The following is a 22,176-nucleotide window of genomic DNA, read 5'->3' as shown; positions in this document are numbered from 1 at the left end:
CTGCAAGACCCCGGGGTCCATGGCTGAGAGGGAGGGAGCCCTGCTGGCTTTGGACTTCAAGGCCTCCTGGCATCCAGGGCAGGCAGGTACACTCTTAGTATGGCTGTCTTAGAGATCTTCCCATGGCTAAACATGCAGGTGAAGGTGGACTCAAACCCACAGACCTTTGAGCAATAAATGTTTATTTTCCCAGAAGGTTGTCTCCATTTTTAGGAAGGAAGGGATATTTTCCTAACTTGCCAAGCAGAGGAGTTCAAACGTCACTTTATTAGGCAAAGCAATGTTACTTCTTGTGTTTTGAGGTCACTTCTCCCCAACCACCCCCCGAGCCGTTTTTATTTTTGTTTTTGTTTTTTTCAAATTATGCATCTTTAGGCCAACCAGGAATACGAAAGGGGCCTATGTCTAAGACATTCATTTGTTAATGAACATTCCCTTCAGTACACAAAAGCTAGACTCCCTTAACTTTGAAATGCCATGTTGTAGGGGGTAGGTTCTTAGGGTCCTTCTCAGCCTCAGCCTGTGGGCAGATGGGAGTTGGGTAGTTTTGTTCTTTCATTTACATAATTAAAAAACCAAGATGGGAGGACTGGACGCTCTGTGTAACCACAGATATCACGCCATTGAAGGGTGCGGTCCGAATGAGAGAGTCTCATGTGTTAATAATTATCTGCTACTCACAAAATGGTAGCCCTGCCCAGTAATCCAGCTAAGGAGCTAAAAAGAGAATTTTTCATTTTTGAGGCATGGACCTACCCCATCTGGACCTGTGGAGAGCCTGTTTCCATTAAAACAGCATTTACCAACCTGGTCATTTCAGTAGCTGTGATTGGCTCAGGTGAATGAAACTTAGCAGTAAAAATATTCATTTATCTCTTTTGCTTGGAAAAACCTCTAAGACTGGGGTAAATGTGCTTCCACAAAATAGGTCAAGTAAATTCTTATAAGGCCAAGCAATGAAGCAATGTTTCCAGGGGCCTCAGGCCAATAGTTCTGTGGGGAAAAAAAATGAAAATATCAGTGGCCTCACAAGCCAGGAACAAACATTTTGTTGCCCTCTGGGTAGATAGATGTTACTAAGCATTAAGTTCAACTAGACATTTAGGACTCAATGATTAGGGCATTTGTGACCATTGCAACAGTGAGTCCCAGCTGCCCGAACCCCACCAGCTAAAGTATCCACAGCTCTGGTGCATCTCTGTAGAACTTACAATGAATTCTGGAAATGGTACATGCCTAATAATAATTATGTTATCATTGTACACTTTTTTTTTTTTACAAAGTGTTTATGAAGACAAACATGCTTCAATAACATTACCTAGGAAATGTAGCATTTGTGTTCCCACCCAGAAGAGAACTATTTTGAGCTTGGTTGGGTCCCATCTGGAACTGACTTTTCCCATTAAAAGGACAAAATACTAAACTTTACTCTTATTTCTCGCTAGTGACTTGGGGCAGAAAAGAGGTAACTGGAGAAAAAGTGTCCAGATTAAGGAGAAAGAGCAGTACTACAAAATTGGGCAAATAAAGGGAGAAATCATTCCTGGGATAATAATTCATCCTGAGCTTATATTTTGTAAAGCTTATTACAGAAAGCAAAAACTCCTTAGGGATATAATTGCAAAAACACTCTGAACTTATAGTGCTACACCAAAATGAAGAATTTTCTTTGATGCATGATTAGTTTTAGCATTTATCCGAATTTAGTCCCCTGTAGAATAAGAATAACTTTGGACACAGAGGAGATATGAACTGGATAGCCAGAGATAAATAGAAACACAAATCAGAACAGAGCAGAGGTCATTCTTATCGCCATACTCAGCTAAGGGTTTTCATCAATTTATATTGGAAATGAATGAACAATTCATACTAAAAACTCATGGTATCATTTACAGTTTATTATGTATAACATTCAAAGTAACTGTAAGGAAACCTACAACTGATTCTCATTCCAGAGTGTGGATTTGATTTCAACTCCTGTGCTTGTGTTTATAGGCTCAGGATTTGAAGAACCCTTGGGTGGTGGTGGATGAGATGACTCCTTTAGGGGGCTCTGACTCGCCACTGGGACAAGATCCTGGGTCTCTATCCTGGCTAACACAGTGAAACCCTGTCCCAGCTACTCAGGAGGCTGAGGAAGGAGAATGCCGTGGACCCGGGAGGCAGAGGTTGCAGTGAGCCGAGATAGCGCCACTGCACTCCAGCCTGGGAGACAGAGCGAGACTCCGTCTCAAAAAAAAAAAAAAAAAAAAAAAAAAGATCCTGGGTCTCAGACAGAGTAGATCAGGTGAGGTGAGCAGCAGCTCCTGTTCCTTCTGGAGTGTCACACACCCCATTTCCACAGCACTCCTTTCCTCTGAGCCAGTTATAGCTCCCATTAAGTTTCTTCTTTCTTTGCATCTGTCAAGACCTCCACCATCCTCAATGCTTACCTCCGTGGCATCCCCAGCCTGCACCTCTCCTTCTCCAAACCCCCATCACACCGTACAACTGAGCCTCCAGCTGATGGCTGGCCATTTAAGGTGAGTTAGTGTTGACTCCTCTGCAAGCGCTGGAAGTCAGGGACTACATCTTATATTCTGCGGTCATACTGCCTAACACAGTGACATTTTCAGTTGATCCTTAGCAATAACAGCTAGCATTTATCAAGTTTTATGATGTATCAGGTGCTTTGTTAAGCATACAACATACATTGTTTCTTTTAAGATACAAAGATTTTGTTATCTCTATGTTGTCAATGAAAAAACTAAGGCTCAAAGAGCTAGTTAACTAGACAGCCCAGTGTCACATTATTCATATGAATCCACTCGTGTCTTCCTCTACGTGAGGCAGGTTTCTCCTATGCCCTCTGCGTGGGTGTAGGGGAAGGTGGTTCCGGTGATTTCATCTGGCCCCAGGACCTTTGCAAGTTCGTAGCATACTCCCAGTGTGCCCACGAAACCTTTGCTTTGCAATGCTAAAGGCATTTCTGGAGACATGAGAGTGGCTAGGTGGGAGGGGAAGGGTTCAGGAGGCCTGGAAATAAGTTTCCAAAACACAAGCATTGGTTTAGGAGGAATTCGGAATTGGTTTAGGAGGAATTCTCCCTCTCCATCCTGTATCTGCTGCTTTTTCTCCACTTAGGACACTTTAAAAAATAAAATAAAATAACTGGGTTTAAGTATACATGTGGATATTTTATTTTCCCAGCTGCAGCAAGAACAGCCTGCATGTTTCAGATTCTTGGGGCTTTCAGAGATGGGTCATGTCAACAATGCTGTCCTCTCTTAGGATATTAAAGAGTATTAAAGGATTTCATTCAGAGGGTTCTCCTGACATGTGGTGGGTTGGAAATATGATCCAAAGTATCCAAATTACAAATGTAAGAAAACAGTAATACTGAATATTAAATTATTATTAAGGACTTACATTTGGGCTTTCTACTGGCTTTCAGTCAATATGCTTTGCTTTTTTTTTTTTTTTTTTGAGATGGAGTCTCACTCTTGTCACCCAGGCTGGAGTGCGATGGCGTGACCTCGACTCCCTGCAACCTCCGCCTCCCGGGTTCAAGCAATTCTCCTGCCTCAGCCTCCTGAGTAGTTGGGCTTACAGACGACTGCCACCACGCCCAGCTAATTTTTGTATTTTTTAGTAGAGACGGGGTTTCACCATGTTGGCCAGGCTGGTCTCAAACTCCTGACCTCTAGTGATCCACCCGCCTCAGCCTTCCAAAGTGCTGGGATTACAGGCATGAGCCACCGAACCTGGCCATGCTAAGCTTTTTAACAGTCATAATGACTAGTGTTTATTGAGTGTCCATTATGTGACTGTTTTGCATATATTATCTCTAATCCTCATAGCAACTCTGAAAGATATGTATTATTCAACCCATTTTATAGACGAAGGCTCAAGGAGGCTCAGTAACATGCCCAGAGCCACAATAGTGGGGGGCCCAGAATTCAGATCTGAAGTAATTTGATTTCATATATTAAATATTTGGCCATTTTCTCCCCACCCAGCAATGTGGCTGCTAGCCATCCTTTATATGAAACATTCATCTCAATTACTAAAAGTGGCTTAAACCTATTTTCTCATACTAACATGAATATATACATCTCTGTTCTCAGCAGAAGACACAAGAGTACAGGGATCAGAAAAACCCTTGAATGTTGCAGACTGCCCCAGTGCCATCAGACTTCAGATGTGTGACTCATTTTATTTTTGGACAATACGCATAAGTCACAATAATACATCCTCTTTTTCCAAGGAAGGATGTTTAATAAGAATAAAGATGGCCAGGTGTGGTGGCCCATGCCTGTAATCCCAGCACTTTGAGAGGCCGAGGCAAGTGGATTACCTGAGGTCAGGAGTTTCAGACCAGCCTGACTAACATGGTGAAACCCCGTCCCTACTAAAAATACAAAAATTAGTCGAGCGGAGTGGCACATGCCTGTAATCCTAGCTACTCCAGAGACTGAGGCAGGAGAATCGCTTGAACCCGGGAGGTGGAGGTTGCAGTGAGCCGAGATTGCGCCATTGCACTCCAGCCTAGGCAACAGAGTGAGACTCCATCTCAAAAAAAAGGGAAGAAAGAAAGGGTCTAATATTGAACTTCGCATAAAAGGGGCCACAATTAACCAATTTAATTAGGTGGAATATGCTAAGCTTTTAATAAGCATTGTCTCATTTAATCACCAAAAACAGCCCCTGTAGAATTGGTATTTACTGATGGTCTGACCCCAAGCAAGTTACTCTGTCCCACTGAGCTCCAGTTCCCCGGTCTACAAAATGGAGATAATGATAGTTCCTGCTTCATAAGGTTATGATGATATTAAATAATCCACATAAAGTGCTTAGCCCAGCACCCAAAACAAAGTAAAAGCTCAGATAGTGTTTGCTCCTGTCCCTATTTTACAGATCAGAAGCCTGAGACTCATAGAAATTAAGTATCGTGTCCAGAGTCACATCACTGAGAGCTAAACCTCAAAGTGAAATACACTAACCACTCTGCTATACTGCCTTGCTTAGCTAATGGTTGGTTTAATTAAATAAGTTCATAGATTATTGAAATTGTATCTTTTGTCCCCTGACTCTACTGTGTCTGGAGATAAACTCTGTTGGTTAGAGCACAGGACTACAAAGACCAAGGCTAGTTAATACATTCCTCACCAGCCATCCTGCAACCCCAAAAGGATGATGGATGGAGGGGCTGTGGATGAATCCATGCATAGCTATCACTGCTATCAGAAAACAATCCCAGCCCTACTGTTAGTAGCCCTAGTTAGAGTGACCCTGTGTTCTGGTATGCCCAAACCAGTCTTGGTTTATTGCAGTCTTCCTGGTACAATTATTAACAGTGCCCTCTCGCTCTCAAAAGGTCTTGGTTTTGGCCAACAATTATATGCCCACTCTACCCATAAGTGGTAGAGCAGCATGTGCTCATCATCTGCTGCCTCCTTGGTCCTGTTCACAGACTGTCAACAGCCATGTCTCGTACACTGGGACTTTTCCCCTACCCCTCATGGCTGACTGCTTTAAACCTCAACCTTTTCTCCTTGAAATTCTCCCCTCCATACTTTCTCAATTCTTCCTGGCTTCAGATGCTTGGCTATGGTATGGGGTTTAAAGATGTTGGCTGGAACCCTATGACTGGAGTCGGTAGCCTGGCCCCACCACTGACAGGCTGGCAAATCACTTCATACTTCCCTAAGCCTGAGTGTCCATGTCTGCAGAGCAGAAGAATAGGCTGGCTCTCAAGGGGTTCTAATAATATGGTGCTTGGAAAATATCAGCTGCCCATTAGTCATACTATTATCTGTTTGTGAAAACAACAAAAAAGAGATCATGGAATAGTCCAGCAAAATTGTGCCTGCTGGGCACCAATTCACACAAGCATGACTAAGGATCATTGGGGGATGATACAGAAAAGCATGAATACACTATTTTGCTCCTGTTAAAGAGGGATGGAGGCTGAAACTACCATGTAAATCGGGGGAAGCCTGTGGGTATGAATTGTGAGTGGCATTGCTGGCCCCCTGCCTGACACTTGTCAAGCTACCTAGGATTTTCCTGCTACTTTCCACAACCTCTGCCTCCTGGATTCAAGCAATTCTCCTGCCTCAGCTTCCCGAGTAGCTAGGAATACAGGCATGTGCCACCATGCTCAGCTAATTTTGTATTTTTAGTAGAGATGGGGTTTCTCCATGTTGATCAGGCTGGTCTCGAACTCCCAACCTCAGGATTCGCCCACCTCAGCCTCCCAAAGTGCTGGGATTACAGGCATGAGCCACCGCACCCGGCCTGGTCTGAGAGTTTTTCTTAACTTCTAAGAATGTACTGTTCAATCTCAGAGCCTCTGAGTTCCCCTTAGCTCTTCAAGGAACCCTAATGCAGTATCTTCCAACCTGCCTGCTTTCCTAGTAAGGTGCCCCAAGCTCCGGACTTGTTACCATCTCTACTATGTCTCATCTTGTAGGGAGCTGCTCTCTGCTAGCTATTACCCTGGTGGTATGAAAACTGCTAAGTGTGGTGGACAGGTGTTGGTATTGCCTTCCTAATATCCAGTTTCTCCTCTAACGGTAAGAGCACCTGAAGTTTTCCTTGCTGATCAGCCCCCTCTCACTCTCATTACATGTGGCTTGGGTGGGGCTGACCCTTCTTTCCCACCCCAGCCATTGGCACAGGACTGTGACCTCATCCATTAGTGTCACAGTGGTTGGTTTATAGAAGACCACACGGCTCCATTTGAGTCAAAGGGACATAGTCTTGAGATTTGGGCTGGAATGACAGGGAAAGAGCCACACCTTCCTTTGGGTTGTTAAGTGAGTAAGAAGTTACGAGAGGCCATCATTGTCCCCAGAGAATGAAGCCAACTGAGAAAAACAGAGTTGACAAATGAAAAAAAGATTTCTGATGACATTGTTTTGACACCTGATCCACCTGAGTTTCAAGCCATCTACCATAATGATTGAGACAATTAAATTCTGTTTATGCTTATACCATTTTAAGTTTATGTCACTTACAACCAAAAGAGTCTGGTTAATGCAACAAGAAAATGCGTGATCCCTCTAAGGTTTACATTTTAGCATTAGACAGGTCTTCAATCCAAAGAGATGAATTCGTGTGGTAGAATGTTAGTCACTCATGTCAAGCTAAGGTGGCCAGAATATTTTGAAGTGGGCTTAAGAACTAGGGACACTCATACCCTGCCCTATCTACCAGTGACTGGCTCATCTCACTGGCACCAAGTCTTGCCCAGCTCAAAGGACAGATCCTGTTGGCCCAAAGGAGCTTCTTAGTTGGCTTCAGGCCTGAAAAGGCAGCCAGCCCTATGTGTTCCCTCCATGAGAAAACGTTTCTCACTGAGATCCATTCAAAGCACTTCTTATCACCAGCAGGAGTAAGCTCTGCGATAGGAGTGAAGAGTGTCACTAAGTGAGAATCAGCTACGGTGGCAGCTCGTCCTAGAAATGTCACGTCTCATCCTGCCTCCGTGTGCTGGCCTATCCAAGTTCAGGTTTCAGCAGGACTCAGCAGGAAGAGTCTCTTTTTCTGAAAGCTAAAATGACTCTTCAGCTGTAAGTTAAATAAGCCTAGAGGATCTAATGTACAGCAAGGTGACTCTAGTTAACAATACTGCCTTGTATACTTCAATTTTGCTAAGAGAGTAGATTCTAAATGTTCTCACCACAAACACACACACACACACACACACAGGCACACACACACAGACACACACAAATGGGAACCATGTGAGGTGATGAATGGGTGAGCTAACTTGATTGTGATCATTTCGCAACATATAGGTACGTTAAATGTCACATTGCATACCTTATATTTATATAGTGTTGTCAACTACACCTCAATCAAGCTGAAGGCAAAAAAGAAATAAGTACATTGTTTTGTGGGTTAAAATAAAAAGCAGCTTGCAGAGTAATATATGCAGAATTATTACATCTGTTTAAACACACAAATCTATATTTCTATCTGTACATTAATAGATAAAGTCTGGGAATAAACATATCAATACAAAAAAGAAAAGGCTCTCCTGGCTGACAAGGGGAAGTGGGATTGGGTGCTTGGTGGTGGGTGGGGAAGCAGCAAAGAAAATCAAGTCTCATACCAAACTAACCTCTCTTTTTTTGTTTGTTAAGTGAGAGCGGCTGTCCTCCTTGTTTTCTTTGAAAGAAGGTCATTTCCTGAACGCCGACAGATCCAGGCTCTCCAAAAGCCTCTCTCTGTGGGTGAGACCCGCCAAAGAATGCAAGGATGAGAAACAAAACCAAATCTCAGAGGAATGAAAGAATCCTTTTCACATGGACATTAGTTACGTTCATTAATGGCTCACACATGAGTTCAGGCCCATGTTTTGATCTGTAGGATTGTTTTCAATTGAGCTCTAGAAACAGACCCTGAGATCAGGATTCCGGTGTAAGTGATTTACTTAGAAAATACTTCCAGGGGAAGCCAGATAGAGAGGGAGAAGAACGCAAGTGGAGTGCCACCCCAGGCAAAGTGCCAGCCTCAGCCTGATCCCACAGGGGAGCTCTGGAGGACAAATTATGCCTCTGAGTTGTCCCCACTCAAGGCAGGGGAGCTGGGCTTTCAGATGCCTGCACTGGCAGTTAGCAGTCTCTGGTGAAGGGCTGCCCTGGAGGAAGGGAATACATAAACCTAAACCCCCAGGTCCTTCTGGCTCTCCACACTTGTGAGCAAAATGATTCGAGAGACTGAGGGCAGAGGGCACAGTAAAAGTGCACAGAGTGGGTGAGTGGGGAGCAACACACAGCTATGGCATTGGAAGGATGGAAAGTGCCTAGGATGAACACCAAGAGGGCTGTATCCATCAAGGTTCTCTAGAGAAACAGAAGCTATAGGATGGGTGGATAGATAGATGATAGATAGATAGGTGATAGATAGATAGATGATAGATAGATAGGTAGATAGATGACAGATAGATAGATAGTTATATATTATGAAGAACTGGTTCATGCTATTAGAGAGTCCCATTACTGGCCATCTGCAAGTAGAGGCACAGGAAAGCCAGTGACATAGTCCAGTTTGAGCCTGAAGGCCCAAGAACCAGGAGCTTCAATGTCTCAGAGCTGAAGTTTGATGTCCCCAGTCAACCAGAGGGAGTAAATTCACCCTTCCTCTACCTGTTTGTTTCATTCAGGCCCTTAATGGATTAGATGATGTCCAGCAACATTGGTGAGGGTGATCTTCTTTACTCAGCCTATTGACTTAAATGCTAATCTCTTCTGAAAACATCCTCACAGACACACCCAGAAATGATGTTTTCCCAGCTATCTGGGCATCCCTGAGTCCAGTCAAGTTAGGCTTAAAATTTACCATCACAAGTGCTTATCAAAGACATATCACAGAAGACTACAAAATGCAGGGTTGCTGGGCTTACCTATTTTGGGATAATTAACCAGCCCATAAAGATATCCTTTCTTTCTTTGAGGACTACAACTATCGCCTCCACCTGCTACCCCTCGCCACCACACCCCTCCCCTTTCCACACACACACAATTCAACCCTCCGCAGCTGAGTTCATTTGCCTTCATAACCACAGTTGAGCCAAGGAGGTTCTTCCTCCTGAGAATTCGGTTTGCAGACCAAGAAAATCACATTCCATCTGGCTATTGGCTTGGACTGGGGTGGTGTGGACTTAGAAACTAAGGTCACCATTGTAAGGTGGCCAGGCTTGGACATCCAGTGAGACAGAGCAAATGAAGCCCCAGAGAGCAAAAAGAGTGTACAACCAGATCAGTAGCTAATGATTATTCAGTGCTGGCTATGCAGCAGGCCCTGTTTTCACACAGAAGAGCTCATTTGATTCTCATCACAATCCTATGTGATATGAACTATAGTTATTCTTATCCAAGGTCCAGGACACTCAGGCCTAAAGTCGTTTAGCAAATTATCTAAGGTCACACAGTTTTAAAGGGTGTGCTCAGGAGTTAGTCCTCTGGTTTAACTCCAGAGCTGTGTGCTGCCCACAAAGCCAGGAAGACAGCTGAGTGCTCAGAAGCCCAGATTAGACTTCATGGCTCCTGAGAGCAGGAGAAGGCCTGGCAAAGTTTGACAGATTGCTGCCTGGGTTCCCAGTGGCCATCCACATCCGCAGATAGCTGCCTAACCGTTTGCCTTGTTGTAATATGCCTACCCATTTTTGTTGTTGTTGTTTTTGTTGTTGTTGTTGTTTTTGGGTAAATGATAATGTGGGGTTTTTTGGATTTTTGTTTGTTTGATTTTAGAGACAGAGTCTGACTCTGTTGCCCAGGCTGGAGTGCAGTAGCATGATCATAGCTCACTGCAGCCTTGAACTCCTGGGCTCAAGCAATCCTTCCACCTCAGCTTCCCAAGTATCCGAGACTACAGGCATATGCCACCATGCCTGGTTTTTTTTTTTTTTTTTTTTTTTGAGACGGAGTCTTGCTCTGCTGCCCAGGCTGGAGTGCAGTGTCGTGATCTCGGCTCACTGCAAGCTCCACCTCCCGGGTTCACGCCATTCTCCTGCCTCAGCCTCCCAAGTGGCTGGGACTACAGGCACCCACCACCATGCCCGCTGATTTTTTTGTATTTTTAGTAGAGACAGGGTTTCACCATGTTAGCCAGGATGGTCTTGATCTCCTGACCTCGTGATCCGCCTGCCTCGGCCTCCCAAAATGCTGGGATCACAGGCGTGAGCCACCACACCCGGCCCTGGCTATGTTTTTTAAAATTTTTGTAGAGATGGGGGTCTCACTATGTTGCCTAGGCTGGCCTTGAACTCCTGGCCTCAAGTGATCCTCCTGCTTCAGCCTCTCAAAGTGTTGGGATTACAGGCGTGAGCCATTGTGCCCTGCTGATGTTTTTTTTTTAATGTCAGTTTCTACTTGGTCATTTCTGGTATATAAGGAAGTGATTGACTTTTGTGTAATAATCTTGTATCCTGTGTCCCTGCTGTAACTGCTTATTAGTTCCAGGAGTTTTCTTGGTTAATTCTTTTGGATTTTCTACATAGACAATCACATTATGTGCAAATAAAGGCAATATTATTTCTTTCTTCCTAATCTGTTTACCTTTTGTTACCTTTTCATCCCCCCACCTAAAAAAATCAGTTTATAGTTGCAGTGGATTTGTCTTGCTTGCAACTAAAAGACCCTTAGTGAGGACACCATTCCTGATGAAATGAGAAAGAAATGGAAATTTGTTTTCAGTTCTTTCCAACTTCATAAGTTTCCTTTTCCACTCCCACGTCCCAGGTTTGATGCACAAGGGTTTCACCCAGGTTAGGCTCTAGGGTCAGAACAAGCAATGCCTGGGCCTTGTGACATCAGCAGCCCATCGCATCTCTGCTACAGCCTCAACCTTTCGCCCTGTGAAGGTGAAAGTCAAAATCCCTCCAAGAGAGAAAATTCCCTCAAGAGAGACAAGCCTTTTTAGTGTGGGTGGTACAATGAGGAACCGCAGATTCTAAGAATTGTTCAAGAAATCATGCTTTGTGTTGTATTTAAATTATGTCATGGTGGCTTTATTTTCTTTCTACAACTTTAAGAAAGTCCAGCCAAAGTGTTCTCTAACAAGAAAATGTGAACAATGTGTAGAGTAGAAAATACCAAAAGGCTGATCGCAAACTCATCTGGAGTTTAAGTGAGAAGATTTAGTTTCCTATAATACTCATATTCTACAGCCAATTGAACAAACATACTTTCCTATTACAAACACATATTACAATTTTTATAGAGCACTAAGCAAAATTTCATTCTCAAACTATTGAATATTAAAGGGAAGTTGTAATCATGATTATAGGAAATAGGATATATAGATTTAAACTTGAGTAAGATCTTCATTCCTTCTGCCTAGTCACTTTGCTTATGATACTCTTTGAATATAATATACACACACTGTAATGTGTAGACATGTAATAGTGAATATGTAACACTCACTAGAATGTAAAATATCTTTTAATCATCTTTATTTTTACTAAGCAATAAATTTTCAACAGAGCATTTACATTCTTCAGGAATTTACATCAACAATTATTCAGTTCTCCATATCAAAGACAATTGTAGTTTATATTTCTAAAATTAAGGTAAAGAAATATGTCTAAAATTTCTGATTTCCAGAATTATCAACACCTTAGCAGAGAGCATCTTAAAATGACAGTATGGTTGTAAAACAAAAGAAAAAATAAGTTATTTTTGTCAATAGTCTCAACCACAGATGGCAAAAGTCTGATGCAAATGCAATTCTGCTCTCTCTGGGACCATAAAAGAGGTCCTAACGCATCAGAGCAGTCTTTCTCACTAAGCCTGGATGAGGTCTCAGAATTCCTTTCAAGGCAGCATTCCAGGAAGCCATTATTAGGCTGTTGATGATGGCATCCTATGTATAGGATCCATCTGTGTGAGGCTGTGCTTTTTTGTTGTAAATTACAGAATCCTCTGGCTAGTGTATGCAAAAGGAGAGGTATAAATGGCTACTAATAGCTCCAAAAAATCATTGGGAGGGTTGAAGGTACACAATCTAGACTGAACCTCTCAAAAGAACTGGTCTACTAAGGGAGCTGTTGCCAGCAGGGCCCCAGAAGCACTAGGCCTCTGCCATGATCAGGAAGCTGCTGGGTCCGTAGCTGCCCTGCCCCTGCTGGCTATTGCCACTATGCTTGCCAGAAGGTCCCCTCTCCCTGCACAAGGCCAACAGCTGACTTTTCTCACTCGCTCCTTCCAAGACTCACATCACTGCATCTGCTTAGCAGAGGCTAAGTCACACGAGGAGCTCGAGCTGCAAGTGAGTGTGGAGAATGAGTTTCCCCTACTACAGGGCAGGAAGACGCACGAGAAGAGGGAATGGAATTGGGCAAGCCAGTCTGTAGTTCTGCTTCGCCATCTTGAGATGAATCTATGGCATTAGATATAGAAAAGAAGCATGGGAAAATTGGAAAGGACTGTAAGATATAAACATGGGAATTTGGCAATGTTCATCCAATGCTATCCAGGAGAGATGCCCCAGTGAGACAAATGTGCAGTCCTCTCCACAAGTAAGCCCTAAAAAGAGGAGAAGGAAACTTTGGGCCATTATAACTTGATGTAGAGTGATCAATTGTCCCAGTTTGCCTAGGACTGAGGGGTTTCCTGGAATGACTAGGAAAGTCTTGGGCAGACCAGGACAAACTGGTTACCCTAACTCAATGACAAGAACCATCAGCATCCAACAACTAGACTTGGTTCAGATTTCACTCTCACTAAGCACATTTTGGATTGTGATTTGGCCTTCCAGGTGCGTGGGAGATAATGCCTCAAAAACCTTTAGCACAAAGTCTGGTGTATAGTAAGCACTCAATAAATGCTTATATTTTTGTATTTTTAAAAGTTTGTTTCATTTTAAAATACGTTGGCCAGTTAACTGAAATGTTTAATTTTTCTTGGTAGTTTTTCTTCCTTTTTTACACGCTGGCATATTTTCTTTCGGATGTGGGTGTACATTGTTCTGTTGAGATTTTGCTTAGTTCGCGAGGTAGTTCCTGGTGATAGGTCTTGTCTTGGTGCCTTGGGTCGTAGGCACACTCTGGACCACACCTTAGAGTGTGAAGTCTCCATTAAGGCTTTCTCCCCTCTTTGAGGCTCTAAGTGGCAGCTACTGTTCTCTTCGGATATCACCTTACTTTGATCCATTTCCATGGCAACACCCTGTGGTATGAATGAGTATCTACCATACTTCCTGCTCAAGCCGGCTGTGGTGAAGGCAGGAAGCCTGAGAACTGTGGTCTCCTGAAGAGGAAGGGCACCCAAGTGGTGAAGGAGGCCCACGATGCCAAGGCAGCTTCTCTTTCTTTACTGCAACTAGAAAGGCTGTGCTTCCTCCAGCAGTGGCCTCCCCTCAGGCCTGCCTTTGGGAACAGGCTGCACCCTCTGTTCCCAACCTTCCCTCCTTCTTTCATCCCATTCATAACGGTATGTCGTCTTCCCTCACAGCCTTTGCTCTTGTGAGTCTTTGGCCAAGAATGCCCTTCTCTTCACTCCTCTCCACTCCTGGATTCATTCCCCATCTTTCAAAGTATCGCTCAAACGCCACCTCCTCCCCAAACCTGCCTTGAGTTTCCTCCTCCTCTCAGAATTGGTTCTCCCTCTTCTGGGTGCCTAAATGACTTACTGCTGCTGCTCTGACACCAATCACATTGTATCTGGTAGTATAGTGACAAGTTGTCTCTCCGTATCTGTGGGGAATCAGTTCTAGACCCCTGAGGACACCAAAATCCTCAGATGCTCAATCCCTGATATAAACTAGTGTAGTATTTGCATGTAACCTGCGCACAACCTACCATATACTTTAAATATCTCTTGATTGCTAATAATACCTAATACATATAAATGCTGTGTCCTTATACTGTATTGCTTTTCAATTCGTATTATTTTTATTGTGGTTTTATTATTTTTTATTTTTTCAAACTTTTTCTTTTTTTTTTTTTTGAGACGGAGTCTCACTCTTTCGCCCAGCCGGACTGCAGTGGTGCGATCTCGGCTCACTGCAAGCTCCGCCTCCCGGGTTCACGCCTTTCTCCTGCCTCAGCCTCCCGAGTAGCTGGGACTACAGGCGCCTGCCACCGCGCTCAGCTAATTTTTTGTATTTTTAGTAGAGATGGGGTTTCACCGTATTAGCCAGGATGGTCTCGATCTCCTGACCTCATTATCCGCCCACCTCGGCATCCCAAAGTGCTGGGATTACAGGCGTGAGCCACCACGCCCAGCCTTTTCAAATATTTTTAACTGAGGTTGGTTGAATCCTAGTATGCAGAAGTCGCAGATATGGAGGGCCACCTGTATTGTGTATCTTCTACATTCTCCACTGGATTTTAAGCTCCCAGGATAAAGGGTATCATTCATCTTTGTATGCCCAGTGCCTACTACATTTTTAAAAAGTGAATTGAATTAACCTCATAAGGAAGAAACCTTTAGACTTCTTGGACAATTTTCCTCAAGTAGGCTGGACACTCTCATGAGTCAAGGTGCCTTGGCAGAGATGTCAAGGAGAAAAGACCCCTTATTGTTCCTTTCTTTATCTCCCTTCAATTGCTTCCTCCTCCATCCTAAAAATGTATAAGAATAGATGTTACTCTAATCAGATGTCCCTTTGGGAACAAGCTGCATGAAACTTTTGAGAACCTCTGGTTTCATAGCATAAGTTTTAAAAGATGGTCTTTGTTATGCTGGTTGCTCACACATAAAATACAATGTTTAAGACATTGGTGAAAAACACATATATTTTATAACTGGGAAGTCTGGTTTGCAATGGTTTGTGAATATGGAAAGAGCCCTGAGCTATGAGTCAGAACAACTATTAATAATGCCTTAGGAACTAACTAGCTTTGTGGCTGTTGACAAGACATTTCTCCTCCTGAGGCTCTGTTCCCTCTACCATGAAACGAAGGTATGGGGCAGTGATGTCTGAGGTCTCATTGGCTCTGAAGTTCTGGGAGATTCTGATTTCATGGTTTACTTATAGGTAAAAAGAAGAGAAGCTGCCTTCGGGTGGTGGGATCTTTAACCCACTTCTCTTCTGCCGAGACTGAAAAGGATCCAAATCTCATGGCATTAAGGTCAAAGAAAAAGTGACTTTTTAAAACTAAGTATAATAAGGAAATATTTCTCCTCTACATCTAGATATTTCTCCAGAGGGAGCTCACCACAAAAGTTAAACAGATCACTACTTTAAAAATGTTTTTCTGTTTAAATCAGGGCTGTTCCGTTGAGGCTGATTTAATCAAGAGAGAAAACAGACCTCTCTCTTGTCTCTACTCTGACTCATAAAGGCAACTCTGCTCCACTGATGTCAATTGGTCACTATTTGCATAATAAGTTATTCTAAAAGTTAAAATATCAGGCCCTTAATCACAGAAGAAAGGAAGACTTTTCAGTGAGGCCTTCCAGTGATTGCAGATTTAGAGGGCTCTTGGGACAGCCACTGGGTGGCTAAATTAATAAGTTGACACCTAGTTACTATTGATAGGAACAGGAAGCAGGGAAATTCTGTGCAGAAGAGGGCAAGTCCCTGGGTAGGTCCCCACTCTCAAGCTGAAACTCTTGATACTGCAGCCCAAAGTGAGAACTTACATCCCTGCTTTCCTGCTCAAATGTTGCCCTTTCCAAAACCACCCATAACCCACCCTGCCCCTCATTCTGTGCCCATAAAAACCCCAGGCTTGGCCAGCAGAGAAAGGAGAAGCAGCTGGACAACGAGGACTATCGTTGGAAGTTGGAGAGAAGCAGCTTGACTTCAGAGGGACAGCTTGATGGCATAGCTTCAGAGAGGAGTCTGACTGGGGATAGCCAGACTTCAGGGGAAGATTACCTTCCTGCTCCATCCCCTCTTTGGCTCCCCTTCCTGCTGAGAGCCACGTTCATTGGCAATAAAGTCCCCTGCATTTACCTCCTTCAACTTGTTTGTGCAACCTCGTTCCTCCTGGATGCTGGACAAGAACTTGGGTGCCATGAGTGTGGTTGCAAAAGGGTATCGTGCTGATGCTCCACTGAGCTATTAACACTTAAGCTGTCTGCAGATGGCAAAGCTAAAAGGGCACTGTAACACTCCTTCTGGGGCTTCAGAGGTCGCAGGTGCCAGATGCTGCCTCGGGACCTGCACAGAGTTTTGCTCCTGCTAGTGCCTAAAAGCACTTGCCCCACCTCCTGCACCTGCTCACCTGTGTGCTCCCCATCCCATGAGTGAGTGGAATTCACCCCTGCTGGTGCTGAAGTGGCTGGCTAGTTCCAGCGCCCCTGCACTCCAGTTTCTGCCCATTAAGGGGTCAGGGAAATATCATAGTTATTTCTGTATCTGTTTCTCCAGGCAGTGTCTAGATTTCTATCTTCTGAAGCTTAAACTCAATGCATAGGAACTTTCTTTTATGCCTAGGTGATGAGCCACTCAAACTAGACTCCTGGGTGTTGTAAATCAAAAATAAAATTCTAAGCCCCCTAACCATCTGAACAGACCCCTCCTCTTAGCCAAGGGCATTCCAAAGTTAACCTGAAAGACTAGTTCAGGCCATGATGGGAAGGGGGGTGTCAGACCTGCCTCATTAAACTCTCCTCCCTTTTGGAATTCAGGAAAAGCTGACCAGCATTAACATCAACATAGACCTTAAAGCTGATAAGAAACATTTACAATCTATTCTCTGCTACCCAGAGGCTTCATCTGTATGATAAAATTATGGTCTCCACAACCTTTTATCATAACCCAGACATTTCTTTTCTATTGATCCCAGGTCTTTAGATAAACTCAATTGTCAACCAGAAAAATTTTAAATCTACCTGTAACCTGGAAGCTCCACCCCTCCTCCCCCCCACCCCAACTTTGAGTTGTCCTGCCTTTCTGGACTGAACCATTGTATAGCTTCAATGTATTAGACTGATGTCTCATGTCTCCCTAAAATGTATAAAACCAAGCTGTGCCTTGACCACCTGGGGCACATGTTCTCAGGATCTCCTGAGGGCTGTGTCATAGGACATGATCATTCATATTTGGCTCAGAACACATATCTTCGAATATTTTACAGAGTTTGATTCTTTTCATCAACAAGTAGGAGGCAGAATCAGGTGGGTCAGTTGTTGGTTTGAATGTGGGACATAAGGGCTAGGAAGCAAGGAGCAGCACCTAGGGCACTGTCTTGAGCAACTGGGTAGAAGGTCATCAAGACAGAAAATGCTGGTGAAGCCAGTTTGGGAGGGAGAAAGAGAAGGAAGGAGAGAGGGCAGTAATGGGCTGTGACTGACTAGAAGAGAACAGATAAGATGCAGACACTGTCCTCTCTCTAGCCTCATAGCTTTTTCTTTCATACTCCAAAATTGTCTGCCTTGATTCCACAAAAACTGTCTCCCAAAAGTGTTCTAAGCCTTAAAAATGCCTTGAAATCTTATCGGAGCAGCAGTGGAAAGCACATTGTATTGAGGTTTGGGGAGAAGGTGTGGTACAACTTGGTCCTGATCTACCAACCTGCTGTGCCAACTTGGAGGTGTCTCCTAATCTGAGGGTCAGTTTCATTTTCTGTAAAATGAGACATTTGGATATGAGGTTGTCTAGGGTAATTCTCTAATAGTTGTCCAATTTTCTAATTCTTTATTATTCAATAATTGCCTTTGTCAAAGTTACATGGTACATGTTTTAAAAATAGAATGTTATGAATGAATGGTTACACTGCAATGTTTATTTGCTTAATTTCAAGAGTTAGTATAGGTTGTGGTTAAATATTTGGGCTCTAGAGCCAGACTACCTCAATTCAAATCTCATCTCAGCCACTTGCTGGGTGTGTGACCATGGCAAGTTACTAAACTTCTCTGTGCCTCAGTTGCCCTATCTGCAAAATGGTCATGGGATTATTATATGACAATCATATGAATTAACACATGTGAAGTACTCTATGTGTTGGATTATTATTTAGAGTATTCTTTAACCTTCACTTTTTTATATGTAAAATAGGATTGCTAATAACTCCTCATGAATAAGAATGTAGGGGAAATAAAGTGAAACCACATGTCTATTAAAAGCATGCAACACACAGCCTATCTCTCCATAAGTGCTCAATAAATGTGTGTAGATAGACAGCCAGATAGCCACAGCTAGAACCTGACCACTACTTCCATTTCAATTTCCAAAGAGCAAACTGAGACCTCATGTTCTTTTTGTATGTATTTGCCATAGAAGAGAAATAAATCAGGTGCTGTGCTATCATTTTCCTCCTGGTGCTTGATAAGCTTTTATGTTAAAATAATGCCAAGTTTTCCTTGTTGACTTTCCATAAAAGTCACACAACGTACTTTGGCTCAGCAGTTGCCATTCTCCACTGAGTAACTGAAGGTCTGTTTCTCCCCAGGATGGTTTTAAAGTAGAAACAGACATGCTGATGCTTTTTCTCCTGAGTCTAACATCTAGCTTCCGTTTATTAAAAATGAGTTGAAGGAAAAATGAAGAAAGGATCACATAATTATGTCTTTTTCCCCATATTCTCTTAAACACATTGCTCCTTGCAGACTGTACATGCTTCCACCATGAAATTCTGCGATTTATGAAAATTTAATAACAACGCGAGCCCAAGAAAGAGTAAAAATTGATATTGTACACTTAACACAAATGAAACTGTTCCTTGGGAGAATAACACCCCACAAGGCTATTTATTCCAGGCATTTATGAGTGTGTACCTGATAAAAGAAAATATAAAGCATGAAGAGTCAGGAAACGGAGCCCTACGTAGGAGCCATGGATCTTCAGCATTGTCAACCTGACCGGAAAGAACAACAAAAGATGGTGGCAAGTCCTCCACTTCTTGTTCCATACACCCACCCCCTAGTCTTTCTATGATTATAATGAGGAAACTGGCAAGATCTGTATTTAAATTCACAAGAGCAGAGAAAATGCAAACTTTTCAACTGCCTCTCATTTTAGACCTAACTGTACTTTCCGCCCCCTCTGGCCTGCTGTTCTCTCTCATCTGCTATTGTAAATTATGTACATCAGAAACATTGGTGACTCATGCAGCAGAGGCTTTAGGAAATGTGTGGCTTAATGAGGAGGAAAGAAGGTCTGACGCTGATTGCAAAAAAAAAAAGCACTTGATTTTTTTGTATCACATTCTCCACATTCAAGTTCATTGCTTGCACAGAATTTCAAGCGCCATATAATAAAAGAAGGTGATAGAGGGAACATAGTCACAGTACCGTGACAGCTTCTGTAAGATTTCTCTCATCTCGAATTTGCCTACTTGGCAGCTATCTGATTTGATTTATGTTAAATGCCGTATAGAAACAGAAAAGTGTTGCAATTAACAATTGTAAAAACCAAGAAGAGAGGAGACTCTTAGAACAATATCCATTTCTAGGTCTCCCAAATATAGTTTTCTTTTCTTTTCCAACTTTTATTTTAGATTCAGGGGGTACGTGTGCAGGATTGTTACCTAGGTATATTGTGTGATGCTGATGTTTGGGGTATGATGATCCTGCCACCCAGGTACTGAGTGTAGTAACAACGGTTGGTTTTTCAAACCTTGCCCTCATCCCTCCCTCCCTGCTCTAGTAGTCCGCAGTGTCTATTGTTCCCATCATTATGTCTGTAAGTACCCATTGTTTAGCTCCCACTTATAAGTGAGAACACACAGTCTTTGGATTTCTGTTCCTGCATTAATTTGCTTAGGATAATGGCCTCCAGTGGCATCCATGTTGCTGCAAAGGATATGATTTCACTCTTTTTTATGTCTATGTAGTATTTCGTGGTGTATATGTACCACATTTTCTTTATTCAATCCACAGTTGATAGGCATCTAGGTGGTTCCATATATCTTTGCCATTGTGAATAGTGCTGTGATGAACATGTGAGTGTATGTGTCTTTTGGGTGGAACAAGTTGTTTTCTTTTCAGCATATGCAGAGTAATGGGATTGCCAGGTGGAATGACAGCTCTGTGTTAAGTTTTTGAGAAATCTCCAAACTGCTTTCTACAGTAGCTGAACTAATTTACATTTCCACCAACTGTGTATAAGTGTTCCCTTTTCTCTGCAGCCTCACCAACATCTGTTGTTTTTTGACTTTTTAATAAGAGCCATGCTGACTGGTGTGAGATGGTTTCTCATTGTGGCTTGTATTTGCATTTCTCTAATAATTAATGATGTGGAGCATTTTTAATGTTTTTTGGCCACTTGTATGCCTTCTTTTGAGAAGTGTCTGTTCATGTCTTTTGCCCATTTTTAAAGGGGTTAATTTTTAATGGGTTATTATTATTATTTGCATGTTCAATTGTTTAAGTTCCTTATAGATTCTGGATATTAGACCTTTGTTGGATACATAGTTGCAAATATTTTCTCCTGTTTTGTAGGTTGTCTGTTTACTCTGTTGATAGGTTCTTCTGCTGTGTGTGCAGAAGCTCTTAAATTTAATTAGATCCCACTTGTCATTTTTTTTTTTGTTGTGCTTGCTTTTGAGGACTTAGTCATAAATTCTTTTCCAAAGTCGATATCCAGAATGAGCTTCCTAGGTTTTCTTCTAGGATTCTTATAGTTTGAGGTTTTTCATTTAAATCTTTAATCCATCTTAATTTTTGTATACGGTGAAATGGAGGGGTCCAAGTTCATTATTCTGCATACGGCTAGCCAGCTATCCCCACGCGATGTATTGAATTTTCTCCATTGCTTATTATTGTTGACTTTGTTGAAGATTAGATAGCTGTAGTTATGCAGCTTTATTTCTGGGTTCTTTATTCTGTTCCATTGGTCTATGTGTCTGTTTTTGTACCAGTACCAAGCTATTTTGTTTACTGCGGCCTTATAGTATAGTTTGAAGTCAGATAATGTGATGCCTCTGGCTTTTTTCTTCTTGCTTAGGATTGCTTTGGCTATCTAGGCTCTTTTTTGGTTCCATATGAATTTTAGCATAGTTTTTCTCCAATTCTGTAAAAAATGACGGGAGTAGTTTGATAGGAATTGTGTTGTATCTGCAGATTGCTTTGGGCAATATAGCCATTTTAATGATACTGATTCTTCCAATCCATGGACATGGAATGTTTTCCATTTGTTTGTGTCATCTGTGATTCCTTTTGGCAGTGTTTTGTAGTTCTCCCTGTAGAGCTCTTTCACCTCCTTGGTTACATGTATTCCTAGGCATTTTATTTTTGTGTGTGTAACTATTGTAAATGGGATTGCATTCTTGATTTGGCTCTCAGCTTGAACGTTATTGGTGTATAGAAATGCTATCAATTTTTGTATATTGATTTGGTATCCTTAAACCTTGCTAAAATGATTTATCTGTTCTAATAGCCTTTTGGCAGAGTCCTTAGGGTTTTCTAACTATAGAATCACATCACCAGCAAAGAGACATGGCTTGACCTCTTTTCCTATTTAGATGCCTTTTTTTCCTCTTGCCTGATTGCTGTGGTTAGCCCTTCCAGTACTATGCTGAGTAGGAGTGATGAGAGTGGGCATCCTTGTCTTATTCTAGTTCTCAAGGGGAATGATTCCAGGTTTTGCCTGTTCAGTATGATGTTGTCTGTGAGTTTGCCATAGATGGCTCTTATTATTTTAAGGTATTTTCCTAAGGTATGTTCCAGTGCCTAGTTTCGTGAGGGTTTTTTAAAATCATGAAGGGATGTTGTATTTTATCAAAAGCTTTTTCCGTGTCTATTGAGATGATCAAATGGTTTTTGTTTTTAATTCTGTTTATGTGGTGTTATA

This window comes from Gorilla gorilla, chromosome 5 (genome assembly GCF_029281585.2).
Source record: "Gorilla gorilla gorilla isolate KB3781 chromosome 5, NHGRI_mGorGor1-v2.1_pri, whole genome shotgun sequence".
Taxonomy (NCBI): domain Eukaryota; kingdom Metazoa; phylum Chordata; class Mammalia; order Primates; family Hominidae; genus Gorilla; species Gorilla gorilla.
Note: the sequence above shows the minus strand (reverse complement) of the source record.